Source organism: Gopherus flavomarginatus, chromosome 2 (assembly GCF_025201925.1).
Source record: "Gopherus flavomarginatus isolate rGopFla2 chromosome 2, rGopFla2.mat.asm, whole genome shotgun sequence".
Taxonomy (NCBI): Eukaryota; Metazoa; Chordata; order Testudines; family Testudinidae; genus Gopherus; species Gopherus flavomarginatus.
The window spans coordinates 98,976,413-98,989,769 of NC_066618.1; the positions used below are offsets into that span (position 1 = coordinate 98,976,413).

At 43.5% G+C, this 13,357-nt stretch overlaps 1 protein-coding gene across 3 annotated transcripts in view; it reads right to left on the bottom strand.

Annotated features, from left to right (window-relative positions):
- The window catches only part of TPK1 (thiamin pyrophosphokinase 1), a 497,034-nt gene that overhangs the window by 52,744 nt on the left and 430,933 nt on the right, over window positions 1-13,357 (bottom strand). The window lies entirely within an intron of this gene.

A 13,357-nucleotide genomic window follows, 5' to 3' on the forward strand; every position in this document is an offset into this window, starting at 1 on the left:
CCCAGGAAAAAAGGTGCGAAATGGTTGTCTGCTGCTTTCAGGGAGGGAGGGGTGAGGCTGTACCCAGAACCACCCGCGACAATGATTTTTGCCCCATCAGGCACTGGGATCTCAATCCAGAATTCCAAGGGGCAGGGGAGACTGCGGGAACTGTGGGATAGCTACAGAATAGCTACCCACAGTGCAACGCTCCGGAAATCGATGCTAGCCTCGGACCATGGACACACACCGCCGAATTAATGCGCCTACTGTGGCCGCATGCACTCGACTTTATACAATCTGTTTTACAAAACCAGTTTATGTAAAATCGGAATAATCCTGTAGTGTAGACGTACCCAGGGCGTCAGCTCCCTCACACCAAGAGCCTTCAGCCACTCAAGCACTCTCCTCTGGGCTATCTCAGTGCCCTAACTTTACCTTACAGATTAGCAGTAGGCGCATCCCTTTGAATTGTTCCCCTGTGGAATCCAGCCCCTGACACTGGCTACTCACAGAAATTCCAGATACACTGCACCGCAAGCTGCAATATATGCCAGTTTTACTTAAACCACTACTTCTGTAAACTACACAGCACTTGTGAGCACTTACAATAAAACCAAGTAGGTTTATTTGAAAAAGAATTAAAATTTGACCGCAAGTGAGACAAAGTGATGGAAACAACTGGTTGCAACACAATCATAAAATGTGAACCTGGGTCTACACTTATCTATAACTACCTTTCCAATCTAATAAAATAGGTTTCTGCCCAAAGTTGCAGAGTTGGGCGGTTTCACAAGAACCAGGATCTTCCCCACTCCACTTTTTAGGGTGTTTCCTCCATGAATGGATATAGAGTGCCTTTCCCTCTATTATAATGAAACAGTCGTTTTCAATTGTCTTTGATGGCTTTCTGTTGATGGTTCTGGGATGTGGCCAGGGCAAACAACAGAACCTTGTATTAAATTATTGGCTGGCTGGGGAAGGCTAGGGAAGGGTGGCAAGGGAGGGGTCCCTCTTGCTTGAATGGGACATCTCTGAGATCCATTACTTCTGGTGACTAATTTTTACTCTAAGTCCACAAAGTATATATTCAATGTAAACATGTTAATCCTTAAATGTTACCCATACATACATCTTGCAATGATTATGAGACTTGACAAGCCATGAGCTTTCTGTAGATACCTTACATATTAGTCTTTATGGATAAATATCCCATAAGACGTCCTTGCTCTAGTGAGTTTGTTGGGTCTGAGGTGAGTTATTTGCAAAGAACAGGGGACCTTTTGTCATGGAGCCTTTGTGTCACACCACAACCCGACACATACTGGCTATACTGGGGTAGGTCTCTCTCTCTCTGACCAGAAAGTTGATCCTGGACCTCAAAAAACTTTCCCAATAAAAATTTAGTCCAAACTAGTATGTTTGCACAACACATTTTGGTTTTGATGAATCTGTATTTTCCAACAAAAAAGTAACACTTTGTCCAAAAATTTCTCCTTAGCTCTAGTTGAGGATGCTCAGCTCCTTTGGAAATCTCGATTTAGGTGCCTAACTTTAGACACAACTTTGAACATTTTGGTCATGGGTAACTGATAAGTGAAAACTTCTGTTTTCAAAATTTAGTTGGCATTGACATTAAAATAGAAAGTTGTGGGAGGATGGTTAAAATACTGATTAGTTCTTCTCTATGATTAATTTTGATATCATTCACATCCTGGAGATGATTAAATGAATCATTAGCACACTGTTCTCTGGCATTTTCCACACACAAGCGCAAATAAATATTTTCCTTCTGAGCTAAATAAATACATATTTTACACCCCCCAGCCCCTCTAAAAACCTATGTTAAAAGAATGTAGTTCAGATTGCAGTCAAGCACTCAAAAGTTAAGAAATGTCAGAATTATTTGGCATCCTTGTGCATATGCATTAGGATCCATTTTTAATCACTTGATCGCACTATTTTTTTCCATTGCCTCACTGACTTTAGTGGGTTTTGGATCAGGCCCATAACCAATTAAATTTGCTAATTATTTTGCCAATGTAATACTCTGGAGCAAAATTACCCCTGCATTTATGCACTAGGGACTGAAAATATGCTGTAGACGGTGAGGCTCAAATTATGATGGTGCTGAACGTGGCACAGATGGCTGATTGGCACTGAAATAACATGAAATGAGTACTAGAGTCCTGCCTGATCTTGATATGATTCAACATACATTGCTGATAAGGTCTTTCGTTTGTATAAAGAATTTTGGGCCAAGCCCTCACAGTGATAAAAGGTCTCCTGAAAGGTGAACACGTTCTTCAGCATACTAAAGAGAGATTGCTGCTAGCAGCAGTGTGATCCACTTAGCTTCTGCATACAAAAGGAATTTTCCTACTTCACATTTCTGAATTAGTCCATCATTCTTTGTGAAGGATTGTAAGTAATGGACCATAGCCAGCACCTGGCCAGTCACTACCTTGTTTTTATTCTGATTTATAGACAAACAACTTCTTCCAAGTGTGATCAGGATAAAAGTTACCATCTGATGGCCTTTTCAGCTGTGAGATTTCCATAAAAGTATTATCTTGTGGAAATCAATCCTTTAAGATGTGCTCATGGAGAGGTAGGATTGAAAACAAGAATACCAAAGATTCTTCAGGGTTTGTGTATGGTTTACATATCTTGTAATTCCATAAAGTGTTCTCACGTACTAGTGATGAGCACATTATAAATAACCAATTAAAACTGAAAAAGAAAACAACTCTACAAGGTGGAGACAAAAACTGACAGAACCATTTCACATTATTAAGGGCTCGTCTATGCCAGCATACTGTAAAGTGCGAATTTAAACCTATGTAGTTTTACTGCTATAACCCTCACTTGGATACTTATTCCTTTGCATACCATTTTTCAGTTTACCTATGATATTTTGGAAGGGGTTTAAGCTAAACCACTCTTACTCTGGAATAAGTGTGTCCAAATGGGGAGTTATATGGATATAATTACATCTGTATAACCAGTAATGCTTTCCTCTTGTAGACAAGCCTTTAGGCTTGCTCAATCTCTACTCAACCTCAAATCCTTCTGTAAGGGTCCGGTGCTGGGGCTCGTCCCTCTCAGGTGCGGCGGGGAGCCAAGGCACCTCCCTACAGACAGCAGTCTGTGCAGGGTCCAGACCCTTCAGAAGGGCCAAGCAAACAAACAGTCTCTAAGCAATTCTGAGTCCTAGCCCTTCAGCAGGGGCTAAGCTGACACAGGGCCGATAAGCCCGGCCCTGGAGCAGGGGCAGGGCAACAAGCAGTTTGGGCTCAGGGCCCTTCAGCAAGGGCTGAGCAAGTACAGAGTCTCTAAGCAGTTTGGGCTCAGACCGTTCAGCAGGGATGAGCAACACAGTACATAAGCCCGGCCCTTGGGTGGGGCAGGGCAGTAAGCAGCTCACAGCTCAGGCCTTCCAGCAGGGCTGAGCGCATACAAAGTCTATAGCCCAGGCCCTTGGGTAGGGCGGGGCAACAAGTAGTTAGGCTGAGGCCTTTCAGCAGGGGCTGAGCAACAAGTTAACAGTATATAAGCCCAGGCCCTTGGGCAGGGCGGGGCAGCACGCAGTTCAAGCTCAGGCCTTTCAGCAGGGGCTGAGCAACAAGCCAACAGTATATAAGCCCAGGCCCTTGGGCAGGGCGGGGCAACAAACACAGGTAAGGGTCAGACCCTCAAGCAGGGACTGAACAGCGAGTTAAACAGCACAAAAGGCCTCCTCAGGCCAGGGGGAGGGGGAGTCTGCCACCCTCAGAAGGGTGGTAGGGGGGACGCAGGCCCTCCCACTCCACTGCGTCCCAGCCCGGGGCCCTAGCAGCAGCAAGGGTTCGCTGCAGTCAGTGGGGAATCCTGGCCACAACACACTGACATTGGTTCAGGGTCCCCTGGAGCCAGACTGGGGTCGGCTTCTACCGGGCCACTTCCGATCTCTCCCTCTCTAGGTACCTGTCCTTCGCCGGTGTCGTCCGGCGGGTCCCAGACCATGGGTTCCTCAGGATATCGGGCATAGGGAAGCTCAGGCAGCTCCTCTGGATACCGGGCACGGGGAAGCTCAGGCAGCTCCTCTGGATACTGTGCATGGGGAAGCTCAGGCCAGGGTTCCTCCGGGTACCGGGCCCGAGGCAGGTCAGGCCAGCGCTCCTCCGGGTAGTGAGCATGGGGCAGGCTGGGCCCAGTGGAAGCTCGGGCACCAGCGTCTGTCTTCTCCAGTAGCCTGTGGCCAACTGAGCGCTGAGGCCAGGCTTTTATACTTTCTGTTCTGCCCCTTGACTTCCGGGGGGGGGGGGGAGAGGGGGGACAGGTGACTGTGGCTCCGCCCACTGAGGCACCTGTTCTGGCTCGTCCCTCTCAGGCACGGCGGGGAGCCAGGGCGCCTCCCTACACCTTCTCTCATGAGAGACTAGCACAATTTCCATGGAAATCAATTTCCCACAGGGCTAGCACCAGAGACATGACAAACTCCATGTATAAGACCAAGGATGGATTTTTGGTTCCCAGTTTCTTGCTCCCCAGGCCATGCAGAATTGGGTGAATGCTGAAGAAGGTGACATAACTGGTTGTCAGGGACAGGATGCATTTCACATCACTACACAGTAGCCCCACCCTAGGCCAATTAAGGAAGGATATAGGAATTTCATCTCAAGTCATTCTGCAGCAGCAGAGCAGAGGTGGAAACATGGAGCTTCAAAGCAGTGGGAAACAGCCCAGATCCCTTATGACTCCAACCAGGGCCAACCAAACAACATACATTGTCTTTAAAGCTCTGATAAGCTGTGCTACACTCCATTAGCTCTGTGAAGTTTTATGCGACATGCTGTCACTCTGGAAGCAAACATGATCTAATCCAGTGTATCAGAATAACAACATTTAATCTGGACAGAATAGAAGCTGCTCTGCCCAGCACTGTCCGATTTACATTTCTGGAAGAGAGAAGACTTTTTCTGATTCACTGCCCAAGTGCTGCTGACAGAACCTGGGCCACAAGCCCGTGGGAGTGGAACGTCTACCAGGAATGGGAGCACAGTGCTGCAAGCTGCCTACAGCTCTCTCCTGAGGGAGCCTGGTTGGATTGAAGGGGCACTGATTCAGCACATCTCCTAGACAGTTGCCACTGGCAGAGCTTCTGGGGGGAAGTTAAAGCTGCCCCTCAAGGAGAGAGGTGGGGAAATCCCCACTCTGATACTTCTGTGCCCCTATGAGCCCCAGGGAATGCAGTTTGCTGTGCAAACCTGGCTTTATGTTTCTAGGGAAAGTACGACATTCAATTCATGTGGGGAAGCAACTGAAACTGGTGATTATCCATTCTAGCAGCCTCACGCATACCTACTGGGGAGCTAAAAATCAAGATAATTACAACGAGAAGAAGTTTAGAAGAGACTTAGTGAGCTTCAACACCATGATAGCAATAATAAATGCTGCTAACACAAGTCTTTTGCTGAAAGCCTGGTCTATGCACAAAGTTGTCCTGGTATTAATATAGATGTGACTTCATATCAATTTAGTTAAAACAGAGCAATAGGGGATATGAATACTCATTTTGGTCTACACCTGACTTAAATCTTATGTCATCTACACTTTATGTCAGTAAATTTACTGGTAGGCATGCTAAACACGTATGATCAGTTTTAAACTGATATACAATCAAAACCATTTTAAGTTCAACTGGTACAACTTCTGTGTCTACACAAGCTCTAAAGCAAAGGTTAATATTTTCTATTGCGGATCCCCTATGGTAGCTCATCAGGATGGCAGATGAATCCCCTATCTTCATCATAAGATGCCACTCCCATTTGTCTCCTATGCCCCAATCAAGTTTTTGAAGAACAAACCAGGACTTTCACCAGTTAAGGTTCCGATTCAGCTCAGCACTTGAAGCATATGCTTAACTTTAAACAAGTCAATAATTCCTCTTTGTCAAACACAAGTAGTCCCAACTAAAAGTACCTATATGCTTTAAGTTAAGTAACTGTGTGATCGGAGGCCCAGGGGAGCCAGCTGAGGTCACTCAATTAGGGTGAACTGTAAAGAATGGGGCAGACAATCCCAAAAGCTGATGGATATTTTAATATTTAGATTTACCAAATCAGCACAAAACACCTGCTTTATTACCTCACTGGTTACTCAGAAGTCAACAAAACAGTTCCCTTAAAGTAACCAAGCCTCAGGCCTCCATGTAGTACCCAGCTCAAATATGATGAGGATTAATGAAAATCTTATTCATCATATTAAAGAAAAGATTCTACCAATTCCAAAGGATCGGACACATTACCTCCCAAGTTAATGAATATTCAAGATCTTACCCAAACACATGCTTACAGCCAATTCTTAATAACTAAACTAAAATTTATTAAAGAAAAGAGAGAGAGTATGGTAAAAAGATCAATATACATTGTGACAGATCCAGGCCAATGGGGTACAGGAGTCCGGTAGAGGGCAAATATACTGGTCACTGGATGACTAGGTTTCTGTTCCCTGAGTGACCAGAGCAGGGGCTGTACTAGAGTAATCAGGAACCTGCTAGAACCAATTCAGGCAGACAAGCTGATTAGAACACCTGCAGCCAATCAAGGCAGGTTAATCAGGGCACCTGAGTTTAAAAAGGAGCTCACTCCAGTCAGGCCGGGAGGAGCCAGAGGAGAGGAAGTGTGTGTGAGGAGCTGGGAGCAAGAGGCACAAGGAGCTGAGAGTGAGAGGGTGTGCTGCTGGAGGACTAAGGAGTACAAGCGTTATCAGACACCAGGAGGAAGGTCCTGTGGTGAGGATAAAGAAGGTGTTTGGAGGAGGCCATGGGGAAGTAGCCCAGGGAGTTGTAGCTGTTATGCAGCTGTTCCAAGAGGCACTACAGATAGCTGCAATCCACAGGGCCCTTGGCTGGAACCCGGAGTAGAGGGTGGGCCCGGGTTCCCCTCACACCTCCTAACTCCTGATCAGACACAGGAGGAGTTGATCCAGACTGTGGGGAGGATCACTGAGGTGAGCAAATCTGCCAATAAGCACAAGACACATCACGGTAGAGGAGGAACTTTGTCACAACATACAGATATAGGTTCAATTCTTGAGGTTTAGATATATAGCAGAGATGGTGAGCTTTGTAGTTCCAGAGAGTTCTTTTAGAATTTAGTCCATAGGTTATGTCCAATATCATATTCAGGGTGTTCCACATTAGGACTGGGAACTCATCTTGCAACTCAAACTTCCCCTGATGAAGCTTAAGCAGATCTGAGATGACAGGATCAAGACCCAAGGGTCTTTTAGACAATGTTCTAGCCAGGGCCACCCAGAGGATTCAGGGGGCCTGGGGCAAAGCAATTTCAGGGGCCCCTTCCATAAAAGAAGTTGCAATACTATAGAATACTATATTCTCATGGGGACCCCTGCGGACCCCCCTCTCTCCCCGGGCAGCCCTGGTTCTAGCATCCATTTGACCATACAATACTGGGTACACAATAGGCAATCAGGGTGACTGAAGCAGATCTACTTCCTAAGCATCTCTGGTAATTATTCACACAGATTAACATAAGGCAATTGCCTATTTTTTCCACCATTCGCAGATGATTTGCTATACATTTCAAAGAGAGATTAAGACAGCAACATCCTATGTTTACAGTTCATTTAAATCATAGAATCATAGACTTTAAGGTCAGAAGGGACCATTATGATCATCTAGTCTGACCTGCACAACGCAGGCCACAGAATCTCACTCACCAACTCTTGTATCAGACCTGTGTCTGAGCCATTGAAGTCCTCAAATCACAGTTTAAAGACTTCAAGGTGCAAAGAATCTTCCAGAAAATGACTCATGCCCCACGCTGCAGAAGAAGGCAAAAAACTCCAGGGCTTCTGCCAATCTGCCCTGGAGGAAAATTCCTTCCTGACCCCAAATATGGTGATGAGCTAAACCATGAGCATGTGGGCAAGACTCACCAGCCAGACCCAGGAAAGAATTCTCTGTAGTAACTCAGATCCCACCCCATCTAACATCTCATCACAAGCTATTGGGCATATTTACTGCTAATAGTCAAAGATCAATTAATTGCCAAAATTCGGCTATTCCATTATACCACCCCCTCCCTATCAAGCTCAGTCTTCAAGTCAGATATGTCTTTTGCCCCCACTACTCCCCTTGGAAGGCTGTTCCAGAACTTTACTCCTCTGATGGTTAGAAACCTTAGTCTAATTTCAAGTCTAAACTTCCTGATAGACAGTTTATATCCATTTGTTCTTGTGTCCACATTGGTACTGAGCTTAAATAATTCCTCTCCTTCCCTGATATTTATCCCTCTGATATATTTATAGAGATCAGTCATATCTCCCCTCAGCCTTCTTTTGCTTAAGCTAAACAAGCCAAGATCTTTGAGTCTCCTTTTATATGACAGGTTTTCCATTCCTCGGATCATCCTAGTAGCCCTTCTCTGTACCTGTTCCAGTTTGAATTCATCCTTCTTAAACATGGGAGACCAGAACTGCACACAGTATTCCAGATGCCTTGTATAAGGGTACTAACACCTCCTTATCTCTACTGGAAATACCTCGCCTGATGCATCCCAAAAGTGCATTAGCTTTATTCACGGCCATATCACATTGGCGGCTCATAGTCATCCTGTGATCAACCAATACTCCGAGGTCCTTCTCCTCTGTTACTTCCAACTGATGCCTCCCCAGCTTATAACACAAGTTCTATGATTCTTGTTATTAATCTCTAAATGCATGACCTTGCACTTTTCACTATTAAATTTCACCCTATTACTATTACTCCAGTTTACAAGGTCATCCAGATCTTCCTGTAAGATATCCCGGTCCTTCTCTGTATTGGCAATACCTCCCAGCTTTGTGTCATCTGCAAACTTTATTAGCACATTCCCATTTTTTGTACCAAGGTCAGTAATAAAAAGATTAAATAAGATTGGTCCCAAAACCGATCCCTGAGGACCTCCACTAGTAACCTCGCTCCAGCCGGATAGTTCACCTTTCAGTATGACCTGTTGTAGTCTCCCCTTTAATTAGTTCCTTATCCACCTTTCAATTTTCAGATTGATTCCCATCTTTTCCAATTTAGCTAATAATTCCCCATGTGGAACCATATCAAATGCCTTACTGAAATTGAGGTAAATTAGATCCACTGCATTTCCTTTGTCTAAAACATTAAGATGTTCTTTTGATCTCTGAATTAACAGAATACAGCACAGACAGGGACTATTTGATTACATTGTTGACCACTACCAATATATATGTAAATACATAAAAACAAACATTATCTCCCCATATGTCTTTAAGGGTTGAATTTGAGTCATTCATGCTGCCGGATGCTTAGATCTTTCTGGTCATGCGTCACAAATGCTTAAGTGCTTTACTGAGATAGGGCCTAAGTTAATGAGAAATATGGGTGCTCAGAACCTCTGAAAGTCAGTTATTTAGGCCTTCAGCTTTTTTGCCTTTGTTTCCAAGTAGAATACCACCTACATAACAGATATCTTCTGAGGCTTTTCAAATTCACATTTGACCATTTTGGATTCTCTTTCTTTCACCTGTTTCCCCTCCTCCCCCGTGTTAGCTTCTCTCTTGGTCTCCAAAATTATTTTAACAACCTTAAGTTCTGTACCCAGGTACATACTGATGAGCACTGTATACATAAAAATTAATTGATCCAAAGCTGTACAACTCTGTCACACATTCTCAAAAGGTGCTGTATTCCTTGCTAGATACCACTGCAACAGACACTCTATCAAAAGCCTAAGATAGATAAATGTAAACAGTCATTATCATAGTAAGCAGGTATACCACTACTTATGGAATCCAAGCTTTTGAGTTTACCGAGGATCTGACTGAGGAAAAAAACCACAAAGAGGCTTACCATGGTTGGGAGTGATATACAAGTCCTACACAGATGTACACAAGCCAACATTACACAGACATGCGTAACAGCTAAGGCAGGTTTTGTGCCCCAGTAAATGGTAAATAAACTGCATTAGAACCTGAAGCAAACCCCACACCCGATCATCAGGCAATAATTAGTTGTTGACTGTGCTCAGATCACTGTAACTTGGTGACTGGTTAGGAAATGGCTAGGGAGTAGGCAAGGAAATATTTCTCTCAAGAAATCAATTCAGCTACCTCAGGAAAATATGATTAATGTTTTCTTGGGAAGCTGCTGCACTGGAGGGACAGCGATGTCTATAGACATTATTAATATAGAGTGCACTCCTGCTATAAAACTCACTCAAGTAAGGCTACCTAAGATTGAATTACCGACCTGTCAAGTCTCAAAGACTTGCCCTGTAATACAAAGTTTCTGTCTGAATCGTGTCCGCACAACAAATCTGTTATTTCTCTGTGTTTCTGCAATCTGATGCCATGTTTCTGCAAGTGTATGTGTAGGCTGTTTGATATATTCCTCCCTCCCGCCCCGTGCAACCACTTTTGCCTCTGTGATTAGGCTTAGATAGACTAAAATGGCCATGGAAAATAGAGAGGGACAATAGTGACCCAGGCAAAAAGGTGGCTAATGGCAAAAAAAATCTTGTCATATTAAATATTTAACTGTTGTGCAGGGAGAAGAGCAACTTAAATCTCACCCTTTATCAATGAGATAAAAAATACTCCTTCCTTATATTTTATAGCTTTATAGTATGGGAAATGGTTTCTTTATAGTGGTGTTTAACTTGCTTTGGAAGTTATTGTAGGACTCACACCCTCTACTGAAAACCAATCTGAACATAGCATTACATTTCCTTAACTACCAAGACACACACACACGCGTATTGTATAAGTATATACAAATGCTCACACTTGTCTATACACATGTACATATACAGCAAGTCCAAGAGAAGGACACTGTGTTTGAGTTTTTTTGTTTTAACTAACATGCTTACAATTTTTAATTCTCTTCTCAAGAAAAAGGACATTACAGAGGTTTATTGGAAGGCTTCTTGTTACTGCAGAATAAGACAATTTAGTCTCATGATACCAATGTCATGATAAAGTACAAGTTACTGTGAAGTAACATGAAACTTTTCTGCACTTCACTTTTTATCTGGGATATTTTTATACATGTGCAAATGAGCTCATATATCATCCAGCTTGTCATTAGTTTATCCAAAACTCGACACAGAGTATAATTGTTCATGATGTGCAAATAATATTGCAAGTACTAAGAGCTGTCAAAAGTATTTAGCAGGGCCAAAAGTCACCAGGACAAGGTAAATGTAAAACTTTATAATGTAAATATCTTCCTCCCACCATCTGTAAGCCCACTGAATTTGACCACATCTGGTTTGAGGTGTTGGCCTCTTTCCTCTGTTCAGAGAAAAACCTGTTTATCAACAACCCAATATGTCAGGTTTAAACACCTTTTAGTCACAGACTTTAAATTATAATATCAGTGAGTATCCATAATTCCGTGCACATCGCTGTTGCATACATTTCATATTGATTATTGACCACTGTGTTATTAGTTTTCACATGATGCCGTACAAGGCATATTTTGAACAAATAACATTGCAGTGTTGTGTAGGATGAGAACATGAGTGTGCCTAGAGGCACGGGGGTAGTTGATATTAATTGCACACCCTGTAGCTACTCTGGAAATAGACACATATGTTCAGTCTCCAGGGCTGTCAATCTGGTGCATTTTGCCAGCATTGAAGTTCATATTAAAAATAAATAAATAATTAAAGTAGCCACCTGGACTAATTTTCTGTGTGTCCCAAATTACTTCATTTACATAATGATCACTTGGGGAGGGCAGCTCCAGATCTCCCTAGGCAGGTGGAGCGGGACATCATGCAAATTGTGTTCATTACTCTCATGCAAAGTTGAAAATGATGAGAGAACAAACAATCATACAGGTAAACTACAAGGACCTAGTCGTCTTAAATTTTCTGTTTTCTGTCCTCACATCCCCTTTATGTTCTGGATGGGGAAAAATGTAAACAGGCATACAACAGATGGAAGATGAGAATTAATGTGAGAACAGGAGAAAGAGAAAAGAAGGACAAAGAGAATGGGGACCAAAGAGAAGTTGTGAAGAACAGAGGGGAAATCCCAATTTTACATATAAATTATGTAATAATCCTTCAGCTTTAGCCCCAGATTTCAAACCATACTATTCTTTTTAACCGAGAAATGGGTTTACCAAAAGTTGGCAACCTGAGCAGTCATTCAGCCGATACACAACACTGATTTCTGAACAGAGGAGATTCCAAACAGGCCTGCTATTAAGCACGGGCAATTAATTGGCCTTCTGTTCTAACAAATTAAAGGAGCAGAGAAAGTCTACATTATCTTGGCTTTTGCAGAAGTGACCTCCTAAATTTATAATAAACACTAAATTGAATGTGCTGATTTACAGCCAATAAAAAAATCTAGATGTAAATGCTTTATCTTTGGTAGCATGGAAATGCCACTAGAGTGCTCATTTTTTAGTCTCAAAGTTGCACTAATTCTTAATAAAATATTTTGAAAAACTCTGATTAAGTATAAGAAGAAAATGTTAGTCAACACAGCACTTGTTGCCATTAAAGATTATGCAAAAGTGCCAGATGACACATTTTCCTGTGCTACTGATTTCAAATGCTACATCAGATTTAATCCCTCCAAACTGCAGAGTTTAGACCATATGTCTTCAGTATGACAACATCAAAAGGTGCATGTAGGGGAGTGCTGAGGTGAGTTTGTTTTGAAAGACTGCAGAAATGGAGATGATGTAAAGTGATAAAGTAATCCTTCTGACAGTCGAGGAGTCAGCTGGCTACATGCCACAGCCTCACAGGGAAATCAACATAGAGGCTACTCTAGAGAGTTTGCAGCTGCAGCAATGCAGCAGCACTGCCGTAAGCTCTGTAACATAACTGCTTTAAGCTGACGGAAGAAAGCTCTCCCATCATCTTAACTACTCCAGCCCCACGAGGGGTGGTAGCTATGACGGTGGGAGAAGGTCTCTTGCCAACATAGCGCTCCTTACACTGGCGCTTAGGTCAGTGTAACTTAAATCATTCAAGGGGGTGTTTTTTTCACAACACTGAAAGACATAAGTGCTGGCGCAGACCTAGCTTTGGGAGCAGACAAACAACAATGCCTGCTGTGGAGCTCAGAGTACATACCTCTAGCAACAAAGGCTAGCCAGTCTACACAAGTTTAGCTCTCACTTGCATAAATGACAAAGGGGAGCCAAATTGTTCTGTTACGTTCAGGGACGGTGCAAGGAAGTTTTGTGCCCTAGGCGAAACTTCCACCTTGCACCCTGCACCCAGCTAACCCCATTCCTCCCCACGGCAGCTAACTCAGCCCCCCACCCGGGGAGCGCCCCTGCAGCAGCTACCCCCCCGCACTGTGACAGCTAACCCCTCTCCCCCTGTCCCCC